Below are 17,193 nucleotides of genomic sequence, written 5' to 3' on the forward strand. Positions count from 1 at the left end.
TGCTCTATCAGGTGAGACACGAGACCTACAGACTACAGCCCCAGCAGCTTGCCCTCACCCTTACTGAATTTCTTGAGCCCTGCCCATCTGTTAACCATGTATTATTAAATAATAAATCAGCCCATCTCGCAGTTTCTTCTTCCCAGTGTTACCATTCCCACCCTCCTTCCCAGTAATGCTTCCCTGTGCACTGCAGACAGCAATGTGGGACCAGATTTTGATAAGAATATTTGCGCTCAGGCAGTGTTTTGACAAGCTGCCAAAATTCTGCAGACAACAAAAGCAACAAGAGAAAAAGAATATCTGTTTTCAATCTTTTGTAACTGAGCTAAAAAAACACTCCAGGATTTCAAGCAGCAAAGAAAAAGCACTTTTTTTGGCGTTGCATTTATCTCTGATGAATTCCAAAGACCTGCAGCAATTAATAGGCTTAATAGAATGTCCTTTAAAAAATAATAGCGGTATAAAATTCTTTTATAATGGAAAGTGTTAGGCAACCTAGCCTAGAATAAAAGGACATCAACCGCAGACTCTTGGTGCCTTTAAAAAATAACTAAAAGTGCAGCTCATCAGAGATCACCAGTAGCCAAGGGCTAGATAATGTGCAAATCCCAGATTCACCTCAGTGAAATGATACTTCCACATCCATGCAATGTTGACCTCATTTCTTCCTTTCCCATCCCACTCTCTTTCTGGTCTACCAACTATGTGCAATTAAAATAACGTTGCCTGCGGCTGTATCGCTTCTTTCGTAGCTTTTTTTTCCCTCCAAAGATAAGGCAGGGAAACAAGAGGGAACCAACTAGGAGCTCAAATTCAGAAGACAAGAGAGACACAACCTCTGAATCAGCAGCTACCAAAAGCGCAGCCCCTGCCACAGACAACCATCACAATTTTGATCTTAAGTGTTGAACTACAAAGTAAACTGTACAAAGAAATCTCCATGGAGGTTTCTATGGAAAATATCCTACAATGCAGCTTCAAACAGCCATGGGGAGAAAAAAACCAAAGCCCCCAAACTCTGTGTAACCTACAACAGTGAAATCTCCTTGTTCTGGTGCTCAAAATACTAAATCCAGTGAAAAAGCAGCCCTCCTTCTTCAGCAGAGCTACATCAAGGACCATTTCAAAAGTCTAAAAATGTGGACTATACTGAATTATGACTAATTGTTTCAGAGCTGCGAGAATGACTTATTTTTCAGTGCTCCTGTCAGATCATCCTCTTGGCATTCACAAAATATCCACACAGAGGCATCTTTCTTCAAAACTTTCATTATTTAAATGTATTCAACAGGTTTGATCTGGCTCTGAACTGTAGGAGATTCATTGCTCTGAGACATCAATATACCATTAGATTGCCTTAAACCAGCCAGCACCATGTTGTTAATGACTCAGCAGGGAAATTACATCTGCGTTCCTCTGCACATCTAGGCTTCGCTTGGGACAAGGACAAATGCACATCCTTAGCCTAGAAACTCCTTCTTGAAATTCAAGCACTTTCCTCCCAACGTCCGATTAGCTACTGGAATGACATTTATTTTGCAAAGTATAGACAGAAGGCGGTCTCTGATACAGCTATGACTCGGTCCGTTAACATCTTTGAGAACTGCAGGCGAGTTCTCAGCTGTCCCTAAAAACCAATTGGGGATGTAATAGGAATTGCAGAGCACAGAAGTGACATGGCTAGATGCAGACACAACATGGACGTGGAGAACTGTTATATAGCTGTTCCCCCTATGGTGATCAGCCATCTGATCAGCCATCCATGTTCTGACGGTGGCAAAAAAGGGGACTCGTATGTCCTTTGCCTCCCTCGTAAATCTGCTCCAGCAGCGGTACGGGAAAGAAAAGCTACCCAACACTATGCAAGAGGAAACCACCTCTGATCCTTTGAATCAAGCACAGGAATAATTTAGTCAATAGATTATTCGGTCACAAAAAAGGCACAGGCTCTTTCTCTAGACTAACACACTCAAAAAAAACCCAACTAGCTGTTTAACTATGCTTTCAGCTTGGGCTTGGTAAACACACTGAAGAGTACAGCTGGATCCTCTTTTAGAAGGATGGGATGAACTCTACTAACAAGATGAAGTTGGAAAATGTTATTTCACCCTCTGTCATCACTTCATTAGGTTTCGCCCTATTGTTGGAGGGTATAAGACTATTCCTTCTAATGAGTTTCATTTTGTGAGTCATTAGGCTGCCTCCTTTGTAATTCAGAATCCTACCTGTGATTATACCAGAAGTTTGACTTCAAGCAACACAGCAAAAATCCTCTGTGAGCGAAGCATCTTTTTGATACCCTTTTGTCATCCTTGCAAAAGCTGATGCAAGTAGCAGGCAATACTGTGGGATCCACCCCAGCCAGTGCCCCTAGCCTGCCTGGGCAGACAGTGAAGAAAAGGGTTTTCTACCATTTGATGTACTTTATCCTGAAGTAGGCATCTAAACCAGGCCAGACATCAACCTGAAGGTGCCCACTTCTCTCCACTGATTAGATGAATAAGATGAATATTACCCCTGGCTGACATTTTTCCTGGTCTAGACTAACTTCTGCTTTGCTTTTTTTTTTTCTTTCCCCCGTTACTGAATAGCATAACCTGTACGCTTCTAATTTCTGTTTGCTCTTCTTTGCCAATTCTCTCTCTGGGTTACAACTCCAATGTCTATTTTCCACCACCAGAGATTTCACTCCTACCAAATGTCAGTTGGATTCTCTGCATGAAAAATACTGTATTTTAGTTTAAAAAAAAAAAAAACAAAAAACACACTAACAACAAAAAACCACAAATCAAATGCCCTCCCCCCCCCAAACAAACAAACTAATGAACACAAAAGCTAATTATAAACGTAATATTTGGATTTGGCGTTTTGATTACAAGTAAACTTTGGGACTTACTTTGATCAAGGCAGATGAAAGCCAATCCTGACAGTGAAAATCCAAGCAGATGATTGTTTTTGCAGAATCCTGTCTGCATACAAATTGCCAAAGAGCTTGATGATGCACCCAGTGCAGGGATTAGAGTCACTGCAAAAGGGTGAGAAATAGATAAAGACTTAGGCTTTATCTATTACTACCCACTGTAGGTTTTCATCATTATTTTTCATACTCCTGGGATTTTTGCATGTGTATATTATACACGTATATCACTATATTCATTCCTCTCTTGCTTCTAGCTTGCCTAGCTACTTCTACCCTTTGGACGGGAATCAGGAATATGCTCCATAAGGAACATCAGGCTTGAACCACTTATTTCTCGCATTCTGCTTCTTTAATATTGTATATTAAGATTAGGACTCAAGCAGCTGAAATAGTCTTTATATGTAATTTAGCAGTCAGGCCTCAGCAGCTTGCTAACAACAACTGTAAGCTGCTGTTTTCTCTGAGCTGCTGCTTTCTCAGCTTCAGAAGGGAGGGACTATGTCAATTCACACATTTGATGGTTAATAGTAAAGACAGAGCACAAGAAAAGGAGAAGATCATGGTCCCCCACAAAAACACACAAACAGAATTAACAGGACCAAACTAGACCGTTCTGAAGAAAGGAGTATTTTCTACTGTTATGTATATGCTTCAGTGCTTAGATAAAATATGTCTGATTTTTATGAGAAAAATTAGTATCATCTATGAAAATCTTAACATCAATAATTCTGAAGAGCTGGAAGCCTTAGATTAACTTGGTCAATGACAAAAATCATATTCTCCAATTTCTTGCACTTTTTCTTCATTAGAAATATTACACAGGCCAAGCAAATGAGCTGATGGATTGACTATTTAAAGCAATGCGATTTTAAACTCTTTTCAAAACATACAGTTATATGTCTAATGAAGTCAAGAACATCAAATACTTCTGTTGGGGACACTCTCATGCTTCAGCATAATGCAGGCAGGTTTATGAAATATGTCAGCCTTCACATCCCCTCCATACGCTCTGGACATTCAGCACACGAGAGCAACGAGGAGACGCACGTAAAGAGTCGCAGTCCAGCTCATTTGGTAAAAGTTGCATCTAGCAGGATGTTTAAAAATGAAGTGTTTGTTCCTCAAAGTAAATCATTGAAACATTAAAGCAGAGTTTTAAAAATAGTTTTTTCTAGCATTCGAGAATTTACATTTTTATGTCACTACAATTTACAAGCAGCTTCTCTACCCAAACATCAATTTGACATTAAAAAAAACATGCATATCAAAGGAATGATATGTGAAACAATCACTGAGCATCAGTGAGTAGAAATTAATTTAAATAATAAGATTCTTTGAATAGATTAGTCTAGCAATTTAAACTTACACTTTTTCTTAGGAAAAAGTAACATTAATATTACATGGATGACTTTCCTCCAGATGCTACCAGTTATTAGGTAAAATATCTGGTGCTGTACGTATACGAACGTAACACAGAAGACACAAAACTAATACAGAAGATAACTGAGAAACAGATCATTTATTAGACTGTGGTATGCAAAGACAGTTTTCAAACTTCATATAGTTGCTCTAAGGCAGTCTAGCAACCTGTTGAAAATTCACATATGAAAAGATTTATGGCTAACATTTTTCTGTTGAATTCACTTTCTAATTCACTTGCCTAATTTCACTTTTAACAGAGATGTTAAATACCTACAAATCCTATGAATTAAAAACTGACATAGTGTGTTCCAGCACTTCTTGGGAAAATGGGAGATACTAAAAAAAATTACGTAGTATTGAAAATGTTAACCCGAGCTTTCTCCAAGTAACAAATAACTGTACCGCTTATTAACTCATTTCACTTGCAAAGACTGAGGATGACTGGCAATACAGCCCTACATTTAAAAAAAATCTCTGAGGCTGGAGACCGAGCAGGAGGGAGATCAACTTACTTTCACTTTAATTAAGATATACTAGCTACTAAAGGGAGGAAATTTTAAGGGTTTTTTTAATCACTGAAAGTTTCAGCTAAATTTCAGCAACACGTTTCAATTTAAGTATGTAAACTGCAAAACAAACAGTTTGAGAACAGATAATTTCAGATTTTATGGTTATTAAAGATACACCTCTTTCTTAGCTAAGACAAACATGCCTTAATTGCAGTCTCAGCGCATAAAATCTCCCTAGCAAGTTAAACAGAAAATTATAAAACTCCATCAGCTTTTCAGCAGAGATTTAGATTAAATATGGAAATTTTGATGCAAAGTTGTGAAAACTAGGTGAACCATCTTTGACGAATGCTAAAAGTGTATATACTGCCTTACAGCCTGTGAAAGCAAACAAAACCAGGAGCAGATAAAACCAAGTTTTTAAAGCTTTTTTTCTCTAAAAATTATCAAGGTAGATTATGAGCAAAATACATGAACAAAATCAAGGTAGATTGTGAGCAATATTATTCAGTAGGTTATGAGCAAAATAAAATTAAATGAGATGATCAAAAATACACCACACAAATTACCTTCTCACACCATCCAGAATGTATTGTACAACAAATTTAAGTTTAAAACTGAGCTGGATATCAGACCAAGGTTTGCATATCTTTTAACTTAGCACAAAAACAGTTTTGGAAAGGATTGCGGACTGGAGGTAAAGGCACTGTAGATGGGAAGCAGGGACGATGCAAAACTCTGAAGAATAGTTAAGTTGGATCAATTATGGTGGAAGACTGCACGAACAACCTGACAGAACTACTACAGTAAAGGCTTACAGTTTCTAAAATCATTAAAATTTTTTGAGATCCATGATCAAGAAGATATATGAAAAGGAAACATCCTTTTATCAGTCTGACTACCATACTTCAGTGACTCCTTCGCTGGATCTTGCACAGGTATTCATCAGAAGTTTGGTTAAGAAAAGCCATTTGCTCCCACACCCTTTTTACTGGTTTTCACATTACCTTACAGTGAACCGACAGAATCCCAGTTAATACACTAAGACCATTTAAAGTAAGAATTCTAAAGTTAGCCCTGGGTTCTCATATTAACATATGTAACTAACTATGCCACCCCCCAAAGAAGATGAAAAATGGGTTATTATTGAGTAGTATCAAAGCAGATACTTATGTACAAAATATATGCATCCACAAGCACAATTCAGAAACTTAGGGTACAGTTACATGGCTAAAAACTTCATCCTAACCACACCAAAAAAAAAAAAAAGAAGCAAATTAAATTAAATTAAAAGACAAGATGCTGGAAATGGATAATTAGAAAACAACCATGATCCAGAAGATCCTGCCAGCTTGCAGCTGTAGTGACTGACAGAATATTGACAGAAAGCAGCCAACCCTATCCACCAATTACACATCTGTTTAAAAACGGCAATGGAGACCTGGCCTTTCAAACCAACATTAATGTCCAAACAATTTTCTCGTTTTTGAGATAAAGCAGGGATGCCACTACATGTTGATTCACTTCGATGGCTTTTGAGGTGAAAAAGAAGAGTGAAAAAAACATGAAGCAAAACCAAACACATGCTCCTCTGCCACAAAAACACATCTAAAACCCCTAAACCCTCTAAAAATTTATACGCGTCTAATACACATCATGTATGTATAAAAATAGCTATGTATGTATAGAACGTAAACAAAATCTCAAAAATATACAAATATGTATATTTGTGTATATATATTTCTGTATATGTTAATATGCATATATATACACACACATCTATATAAGTGCGCGCGCACACACACACAAAATCACCAACACGTCTCTTTCTCAAAATTTGCATCCCAAGAATAAGATTAAGTTTGGCTTAACGGAAAAGAACCATATAATAAATATTTTTTATTAATATGTAATTAATATAATTTGGACTGTTACCTGTTTCCACAGCAGAGCGCATTAACCACTCTTATTTCCAGTCCTCTTTTTCACATTGCTGCTCTGTACAGACAAGCCTGGAAATGAGGAGAGCTACTACACCATATTCCTGCCTCCAAAGCCCCCAAAGGCGCTAATTAATTCATAGGCCACCACTTAGAAATTTATGAAAGGGAGTATCTGAAACTTAATTGAAGCAAAGGAAAAACTCTTCCTTTTTTGACTTGTAGGAATTATGCACTGGCTTCTCTACATTTCTAAGTTAACCTCTATATTATATTACTTTATTCAACTGTTAAATGTATTTAAAACTACTAAACCATATGAGAAAAATGTCAAAACTGAAAGTGCTTACAAAACAAGGAACATCAGCTTGAGGTATTACTTACACACAAAGAAAATGAAGCTCTCAGATTCTCCTACATCACACTTCCTATCCTTTAAAACCCCCATCCTTTAAAATCAGCCGTTTCTTGAAAACACAGGCTTTTTACTCCACGTATCAGGTGCTGACCCTCTACTTTTCACCACAAACAGGCAGTAGGTGAAGAAGATGAGCAAAAGAAGAGCATAAATAAACTGGTTTTAAAAATGAAAGTGAGCAGTGGATTTGGGGAAAGGGTGCAGTACCGGGTTAGCTCCAAGTCACTAGACCATCCTGTCTGATGCACTTCAGAGGCACTCCCACCCTGTGGGGAGATGGAAGGGTTATCACTGCCATTTTGCAGATGTAGAGTGTCATCCAGCTGTGTAATGCGCCAAGGGAAGTCAAGCAGAGTCTGGGGGCCTTCATCTGAATCCTACCCCAAGGTTTCTGCTAACTGCACTGGGACTTTATTCACTGAAATTGAACAAAAAATTCGTAACAGAACTGGCAAAACGCAACAACGGAGTTGTTCTCATCAACTTAACATCTGGTTTCTGAATGAACACACAAGGAGTTATAATTATTAAACCAGAGTAATCACAACAAATAGCAAGAGCTCCCTGTCTCCAGAGTGACTGGCTCTGTCTCCTACAAGTTACTGCTTTCTGCTTGCATCCATTTATCTTTTTTTTTAGCAAATTGTAAACAGTCTCAATTCTACCTCAAGCAATCCGTGTTTCTTCTTGTTATTGATCAGCACCATCAACTGCCTCAGTTCTGTGCTTCAGAATTTCATACACTGTAACATGCCTCAGTACAATATGAATTTTAGGTATGATTACTGTATATGTGGTCCCATGCATACAGGTGTTCTCCTTCTGGACGAATAAGGAAACAGTCCTTGGTAATCTGGTTAGGACAAGTTTTAAATTGGCTTAAAAAAATCTCACGAGAAATACAATATCCCAGTCCCCAAACACCATCTGCTCAACGTGTAACAGTCATCTAATCTGCAGGTTTTTTCTCAATTAGAGAATAAATTTCCCTCTATGTTTTATGTCATGTACAAGCTGAAATTGTTCCCCTGAACAGTAGGTCAATATCCTATAAAAAACCTCCATCAAAAGTAGTTTTCTGAAAGAATCTGAGATATTAACGCTGTTGGCAAAAATTCTTCCTTTTTTTCTTGTATCTCAAAACCAGTTTGCATTTATACAAGCAGGACTGAACCTAGTGGTGAAGACTGATCATGCTATCGAGAGCCCCAAAATAAGGAGGTATGCTTATTAAACTGCAAATTAAATTAACAACAGAACTCAAGACACTGGGATCTACTCCACTGCCAAAATACTACATTGTTTTGATGGAAATTTGAACCTCATCCTTGCTCGTGTGATAGAGCAGGATGGCAGTTAAACCAGGCCTTTGTACAAATTTCAGCGCTTGGGTTAAATGAAGCGGAAAGATTGGACTTTATTCCCCCCCTTCCCACACAATTCATGCTCTACAAATAATTGGTTTTCACTTCCTGCTGCACCACAGGTCTGTCCCAACTTGCTCGGTTGTAGCAACCAACACTGGCAGGGCAGATCAGGCCTCTCCCTCTTACTGATTCCACCTAGTCTTCTGCCCTTTCAACAAAATATATTTATTTTTTACTAAAATCTTTTTTTTCCTAATCTCATTTCAAAACAGATTGTTTCTTCTCTATCTGACCTTTTTTAATTAGAGTTAATAATCCAAGAAAATACTTCTTAGCACAAGTGGGCAGAAAATGCTGTATCTAGATGAAAACATTTGCTTGGAAAGAAAAAAAAAGGGATTAAAAAAAAAAGTGTGTGCAAAAAACATAAAAACAGAATTAAAAGTATTTGCTCTCATGGTGCAGTTGTACAGATGTCATGAAATTTCCAATTTATTTCACAGATTCCAATCACTCAGCTGGAGATACTCTAAGTTCACTGCTGGGCTGCGACAGCATGAAAATGATAGACACAGCCAAGAATCCCTAAGTGAACATCCCGGCTTTTTTCTCACTTGGTTCTGCTTCCCAATTTTTTCCTGATTATTTCTGAGCCAGATCAAGTTCACCAGGCAGGCTACACAAACCTCCCTCTTCCTTTCCCCATTTCCTTCCTTGTTTTAAACTAATAGACTGACGTAGCTCCCCTCCCCTGTTAAAAGGCTGTGTTTATCCCCAGTTTAACATAATTCATTTTTTTTTTGTAAAATTAATCTCCAGCACGCTCAACGGAAGTTTTCCACATGTTCTACTTGGATGAGCGTGTATTAGTTAGTGGGTCCTATTTTTAGCTGTTTTGCCTTACTTTACAGTTTATTTCCTTAAATAGCAATCTGGATATCGACACAGAGCTACGCAGATGAAAAATAAAACATATTCCCTGTTTCACATACATTTAGGGCCATGGAATTTTTAACTTTATAAATAGGAATATCTGAACCGAGGAGGAGTGAAATTTAGCATTGTAAGGTTAAACTAAAAAGTTGTTTATTATGACTTGGCAACTTAGATTTTTTTTTCATGGGAAATCAATCCATTTAATTTTAGATTTTTTTTTTTAACAATGGAGCTGCAGCAGCTGGTACAGAATTTACTGGTAATCTGAATTATACTCTAAACTTTATTCTGAATCCCCTTTAAAGTTGAGGCACCTCAGCTGAGGTGGACAGGATCTCCCTCTGGAGGCCTTCAGAGGCATCTTCCTCTCTCTCCTGACAAGGTAGGAGACTTCACTGGGTTGCACAACAGGTTGGCTCCTGCATGCAAACTCAGCCTAAAGATGCTCATTCTCTCCTTCCCAGTCCCCATCATCCATATACTGACCTGTTTTTCACCCCCCTACCAACTATGCTGATGCAACCTGGATCAAATGAAATGACTGAGGTAAAAAGATTTATTTTTTTTTTAAAGTTATTTTCAGCTGAGATCATGTCAAAAATCTCATTTACAGAGTGGAACCATAAAACTGCACCAGTGTAACTAAGAGAAACGAATGGCAACACCAAAAAAAAAAAAAGCCATAGAAGGAGACTACCATAGGAGGCACAAATTTCTTAATGGGGTTCTGTCTCTGAATGGTGATACTAATGATGAATAGAATCAGTATGGCTTCACCATACTGGTAGTTTAGTGCGGAACACTTCAATGAAGACACAAAAGAAAAAGAGCATGCAAAAATCTCCCTTCAAATCCGAGGACAGTGCAATTCCTAGTGGTTTTGCAAAGCTCTGCCCAAACCAGGGGAAAATGGTAAGCTTTCTGATTAAAAGTGTCCTGTTCAGCGAAGCTGAGATGAGGGAAAATCAGAGGGTATTCTCAAACACGTTAGCAAGTCACGTAACCACATCAGTTAACAACACTGGAGTAACTTCTTTGGCAAAGTAGACGTACCAAACACAGGACCAGGAGGAGCTCCATCATATAATGGAGCCTGCTGGTTTTCATAGCTTTGACACAAGCTTGAGTTAACTGAAATCCCCTTCGGCAAACAATGCCACGCGTTTACCTGTGCACTTTTTCGATGGGTTTGTTTCAGGCTTTCCCCTTCTTTTCCGTACCTGCGTTTTCACTCTACATCCTAGCAAGCTAATCTTCCGTAACCCCCAGTGACAATCCTTGCACTTAATCTACTTTAATCTTTGAGAAAGCGGTCATATCATCCATATGGTAAGATATAACAAGATATGATAATATAAAAAAAACCAAAACCTTCTCCTGTGGGGATACCTCTGTGCTGCCAGTAACTTCCAGAACATTCTCACTGACTCCAAATGGACTTCCCATTTTTGTAGTATTTTTTATAGTACTTAAGTGGGAAACTTATTTAGTCAAGGCTGAGACTGGATTTTTTTTTTCTTTGACTTAATTTTATGTTTAGTATTTTACAGCTTTTTACTAGAACCATTTAATGAAATGAACAGTTTAAAGAAGATATTTTTGATTATAGCAATGCAGACAGTGCAATACGGATTATAACAGAAACATCAATAAATCAAACCTATTAAATTGTTTAATACTATACAATGCTAAAAGTTGCTATTCAATAGTCACGTTTAAAAGTAACTTAAGTAAATGAAGAAAGCCTCTGTGTGTTCAACAGGCAACTGGTATCTTGCTCCTTTGTGCTTTGAAAATAAGCCATCTTAAACTATCAATTCATCTACACACATCAGTAAGTATTCAGCAACATGGTATAATGTGCTCTTTGATAGGTTCTAAATACCTGTTCCTGCAATGTCAAGTACATCATTATTTTAGAAGATTCCCAAGTATCTGTCTTTTGAGTAAAAAGCTTCAAGAGGAAGCTGATGATCTAGCTGTTGCCAAAATGAATTTTTTACAATTGACATTATAATTAAGAAAATTAGTATGAAGGCAGTCACAAACCACTGAGCGTTTCTCTTGTAATAACTCATTATGCAATGTTTTACACTAAGTGTTCATAACTAATCATTTTCATTTTCACAGAAATGGGGATCAAAATAAAATTAAAATAATATTTTTGTACTTCCAGCAGCAACATAAAAATCGTAAGTTTGATTCCTGCACGACAATATTCTGGATCTTTGCTATTGTCAATGAATATGAGAAGTTTGAGAAGAAAACATTATGAGGAAGGGGGGAAAATGATTTCACGTAAGTGACATTTATATACCTCAAGTTAAAGAAAATTTAAGAAGACGGGTGCTGCACGAAGAGCTAGGTATCCACTGCATATTATTAAAATAAACCAGATAACAGCATATATTACATATATTACATAGAGACAGCTGTAGATCAATTAAAAAAACATAATAATAAATTAAACAAAAGACAAAGCATATATAGACACAAGACCAAAAAGAGCTGAGAACTACTGAGACCAACATGATTTCCTCCAATATACTGATGATTATAAAACAAATCCACGTTAGAAGAAACGATGCTCACTGCACAAGTTTACTGAACTTAAACGCTACTGCTGAAATTAGCTCAGTTTAAATCCATCATTCTTAGAGACATTTGCCTTTACATAGAAATCTGGTTTTACAGATATACGCTTACAGTTCACAGACTTAATTCTCTTACAATACTTACTGCTTCACTGATTCTCTAGAATTACGTCTTCGACAAAACCCAGAGTCTAGTCTCTTATTTCGCAGGAGTTTCCTCACAAATCTGCTAAATACAAGATTTCGAGTATGTACTGTGGCTATTCTGCCTCTCAAGGTTTTTATATGCCACTGCCCTCAGTCAGATTTATTACTCCCCACATAATCTAATATAGAAAGAATTCACCCGATTGGCTAAACTGCACAGCAAAATGTTTCTATATAAAGCAATATTTTGAGCTTCTAGTTTGAGATGTTCCATGAGCACGACACTTTGAAGGAAAAGAAAATTTCCATCTACGAGTAAATAGAAAGCTACACTCCAAATATTTTCAGCTATTTGAGGTATTTTTAAACATCTGCGTTTCAGCATCGGTGCGGTTCAAACTGGAGATGAAACGTGAGACGGAACCAGTGCGGAGCTCAAAGGAGAGAGCAGCTACTCCTTCTGCTCCGCCTTGCTGCCTACCCAGGGTCAGGTAAGAGATGGGAGCTTTGAAGAAAAGAAATGAAAAACAAAAAAGAAAGCACTCCTACTGATGTCCCAGCACCTTCCATGTTCACACAAAAGCCTTCTTCCAATGGATGACCTCTATGCTATCGGTAATTTAGAGGACTGAAATAGGAAAGGCATAAATGATACAGGTGAGAACCCAAAATACAGAACCGTGGACAGACGACGGGGTCAGAAAGAAAAAAGGGGGGTGGATGCAATGGCACAGGTGACTGAAAAGCACAGAAGAAACACAAAGAGATTGAAATACTGGAACCTTTACTGAACAAAAGTTCCCTGCCTCCCAAGGTCACCTCAGCCAGTTGACACCTGACGCTTTGACACATCCACACATCCTTAAAACTTCTACTAACATCTTTAACTAACACCTATATTTAAAAGAAAATAAAAACCTTGTCTAGAACAGCAGCTGAATAAAGCAATCTTCTAATAAAGAAAGAAGTTAGTTATATTCCAGCATCAAAGAGCTGCACTTGCCTTTGTTCTCATTAAATGTGCCTCATCTACACATATTATCTGTTCCCTGATCTATAAGGGAAGTGAAATGGCTTAGGTGTTCATTACAAGGTGCATTTTCCCTGTTTTGTGACCATCCTGGTTTAATGCCCATCACACAGCTGAGCTCCTAAGTCTTGCGTAAAGTCAATCCACCACTACACTCAGTGAATGAATATCACACAGTGCGTGCGCTCCTGCAAAAGTCAGCTGAGCTGCTAAGTCTTGCATAAAGTCAATCCACCACTACACTCAGTGAATGAAAACACAATGCTCTTTCCTATGCTATTTTGATTCATACTTTCCATGAAGATATTAACAAAATCAATCATGAAATGCTTGACACTCTCTACTTCTACGCAGCAGTCTTAAACTGGTAGAACTGCCCTACCAAAAGTCATTTTCATGTAGTGGAAAAGGGCATGGGCAAGATTAGATCTGTGAGATTTGCCCTGAACAGGGAGCAAGACCATAGCATTCAGAGAGTTATTTGTGAGTGAATTGTTCTTGTTATCCAAATACACAGCTACCTCGTTCAGGTTCTTATTTAACCCGCTTTTCTAAGGTAATTAGTACACCATTTCACCAGGTGACCTAAATGCTAGGTAAGAGTTGGTAACTCTCTCCCTGCTGAGCCCCAACACAGTCACCTTTTTGGGAGCAGAGCAGATCACCCCCAACAATCTGGAGAAATTACGTATAGTACAGCAGAAGAGAATGAATGCACCCCAGAATGGCTAATGCACACCCAAAAACTAAATTACTGGGAAGAGGGAGGAGAAGGAAAGAAGTAATATCCTACAGAACCCTCTAGCATCAACAGCAAACGACTCCATCAGATTCTATGTTAGGAAATGGTGACTGATTGTCATGGGGAAAAAGTAAAATCTGACCAGATAATAGGAAGTGATAAAAAAAAAAAAAAAAAAAAAAAGGAAAAAAAAAAAAAAAAAAAAAAGGGGTGCCCAAAAGATGAGGGGGAAATGGGATTAATTGCTATGGAGTGGCACCTTTTTCTTTCCACTGGCTATAGAGGGAGTTTGGGTGACAAGATAGATGCCTAACCTTAGTATCAGTGAAATGAAGTGACATGAATCCCACCTTACCTACTCCTTTCAGAGGTTATAAAAGAAGTTATTATAGTCACAATACAAAAGCTAAATTTCCCTCTATTATCCCCTGTTAGCTGTATGTATTGCACTATTTTTATGTAAAACAATTCAGTTCTGCAAAGTAGTTTAATTAATTTTTCATATAGCTTTTTCTGATAATCTATTTTCACCTCAAAAAGCACTACGGTTTTACATTCAGACTGATGGTTAAAAGCATTTCAGGTGACAGATATCATCTATATTTATTTGCATCATAAAGCAGTTTCCTGAACGCAAAGCATGATAAAAGGAGTTTGAATTCTCTAATGAAAGAGGTATTAATATTTGTATTTATGAAAATGTAAGTATTTAAAAGTAATTATTCAAAGATTGCTTAAAAAATGTTGCGCGGACATGATACGTGGATGGTGTGAACCTAAGCAGCAAGTAGATATAGCTAGAAAATTATACTGATATCAAAAACCAAAGATCCCTCTCCCTCCAAAAAACCCCATAGTTTAGACTCTTTTTCCATGTCGTCTGTAAGGAAACAGATGAAGATCAGTCCATTATTACCAGACACTTTTCCAGATACATCTGCTGTACTTCAACTCTGAAGTTTATTAGTTCGTGACTTTATTAGAGAAGCCTAAGAGTACCCAGGAAAATGGAACATAGTTCATTAGCAGCTCTGAACAGAATACACGCTAATTCGGTGTTGCAACATGCAAAGTGAATGGAATTAGGCAAAGCAATTTTAGATAATGAAATTTTAAATACTTTATATTCTATTAAGTTGCTTCCAGACTTCATTGGACAAAAGACAGACAGACAGAATCAGCTACAGAGTTAATTATCCCTCTTTTAGATCTTTCTAGTGAAATGGCCTGTTCTATTGATAAATTGATTCACCAAACTAATACTGAGGTTTAAAACGAAGAAGTTCATAACTGCTGAATTATGGCCGCATACAGTTCCTTCTGAAACTTATGGTACCGTCTTTGATAAAATTGTTGGACATAATGGCTACAAAGTGTAAAAAAAAAAGAAGTGGTGCGATAATTAAAAATATGCATCTTATTTCAAGATCATCCATGAGTTTTTATCGTCATCCAGTCCCTGCAACCATTGACACGTTCACAGGGAAAAAATGCTGGGTGCTGCCAAGGTATATTGTTTATTGGCATAGAGACGAAGCGCTCGAATGAGTAGTTCCATCAGGTATGTATTCAGCATAAACCAAACATCGCTCGCAATGAAGTGATGTAACCAATGTAAAAGCGAAAAGAAAAAGAAGCTGTGAAAGAGAAGCAAGTGCAGCTCTCCCAGTAACACAGGGATGGGAGGAGACGTCTGGGGCACTAACTCTGGGCACAGCAGTAAAACAGTGATTGCAGAATCTGCCACCATTTCTTGAATCGGGGTTGGTTTTTGTTTTTTTTTTTTTGACACTGTCAAAGGTTGGCTGGCACCCGCTCTTGACAGGTGCAGGAACGCCGCGGCCGATGCCAGTCCAGCCCTGCTGACTCACTGCGGCAGGTGCTGCCCATCAATTCCTCCCCCTGCAAAAAGAGAAGGTGACCCCTCCGGCCGTGCCACCCATAGCTGAGAAACAGAGGGAAACTTTAAGAGCCCAGCCAACGTGCTGCATCCAAAGGTCGTTCTCCAAGGTCACCTTCTTGAAAACTCACCGACGGTTTCTGTGGATCCTTTTCTTCCGGTTAAACACGCGTGATAAGAAAAGGCATCTGTGGATGCATAACCAGGACATTTCACAAGCCCCAGTGGTAAAGAACTACTTCAGCAATGGAGCTTTCAAAAAGGATAGTCAGCTCTTACCCCAGTACAATAAAACAATTAATTCTGCTACCTTTGCTTGTAAAATCAAAGTTCTCTTAGATTCAACTATGCTCATGTAACAGAAGCTATCATTTTTAATTGGTTTTCCAATCAATTGGTTTCCAAGGCTTTCTTCATTTCCTGCAATGATAAAAGCACCATATTCTCTAGCATACTCAAGATTTTGCTCAGAATAAGAAACTCCATTTACTTCATTCACTAAACTCACGAGAAGCTGTTCCCAAGAAAGGATTAAAGCTTTGGGGTTTGAATCACCGGAGCAGATCTACTGAAGTCTTTCACTGGGAGTCTGGGAGCTCAAAACAAAACAGAAACCGTCCCAACACCCTTCCCAGCAAGAAGTCTTTTGATCTTCCTCCCGTGGAGCAGTTCAGAAGTTCCGCAATGAGGCAGAGAAGACCTCTCTTTATTCCATGCCAAAACCCACGTATATTTGGCTACCTCTCCCCCTCCCAAGGGCTTCTATCCTGCCTCCAGCTTCTCTCACAGATCATCTGATAAGCCAGGCTTGTCCGTGCCCTGATGGGAAGAGAGACAGTTCTTCCATGTAATGGCTTTGTAACAGCCTCTCCAGACATGCTATTCTCTCATTTGGCGAATGGTTTCTCTCTGGAAGGGGCTCCAGGTGGTCCTTAGGGACTCACAAGTTTGTCATAGCTGCTTCCTCTTGCCTGGGAATGGAAAAGATTTTGATCTTAGCCTAAACAGTCATAAACTGAGGTTTGGTGGTGTGACAGAGCCATTAGCCAGCCAGCCTCCACCTTCTTTTCCTACAGCAAAAGGCACCAAACAACTCTGAGCCCAGGAACTAATACTTTATTATAACATATAGTATACCTATAAATAGTGAAAATTCAGAACTGCCAAATGAAACATTTGAAAGCTTAGCACACAAACCTCCCCCTAATTACCTACAGCCTTAGATGCCAAGTCTCTGCTCTGTAGACCAGCAGCTTTCAGCACTT

The sequence above is a fragment of the Egretta garzetta genome, unplaced genomic scaffold, assembly GCF_000687185.1.
Source record: "Egretta garzetta isolate BGI_Z169 unplaced genomic scaffold, ASM68718v1 scaffold351, whole genome shotgun sequence".
Lineage (NCBI taxonomy): Eukaryota > Metazoa > Chordata > Aves > Pelecaniformes > Ardeidae > Egretta > Egretta garzetta.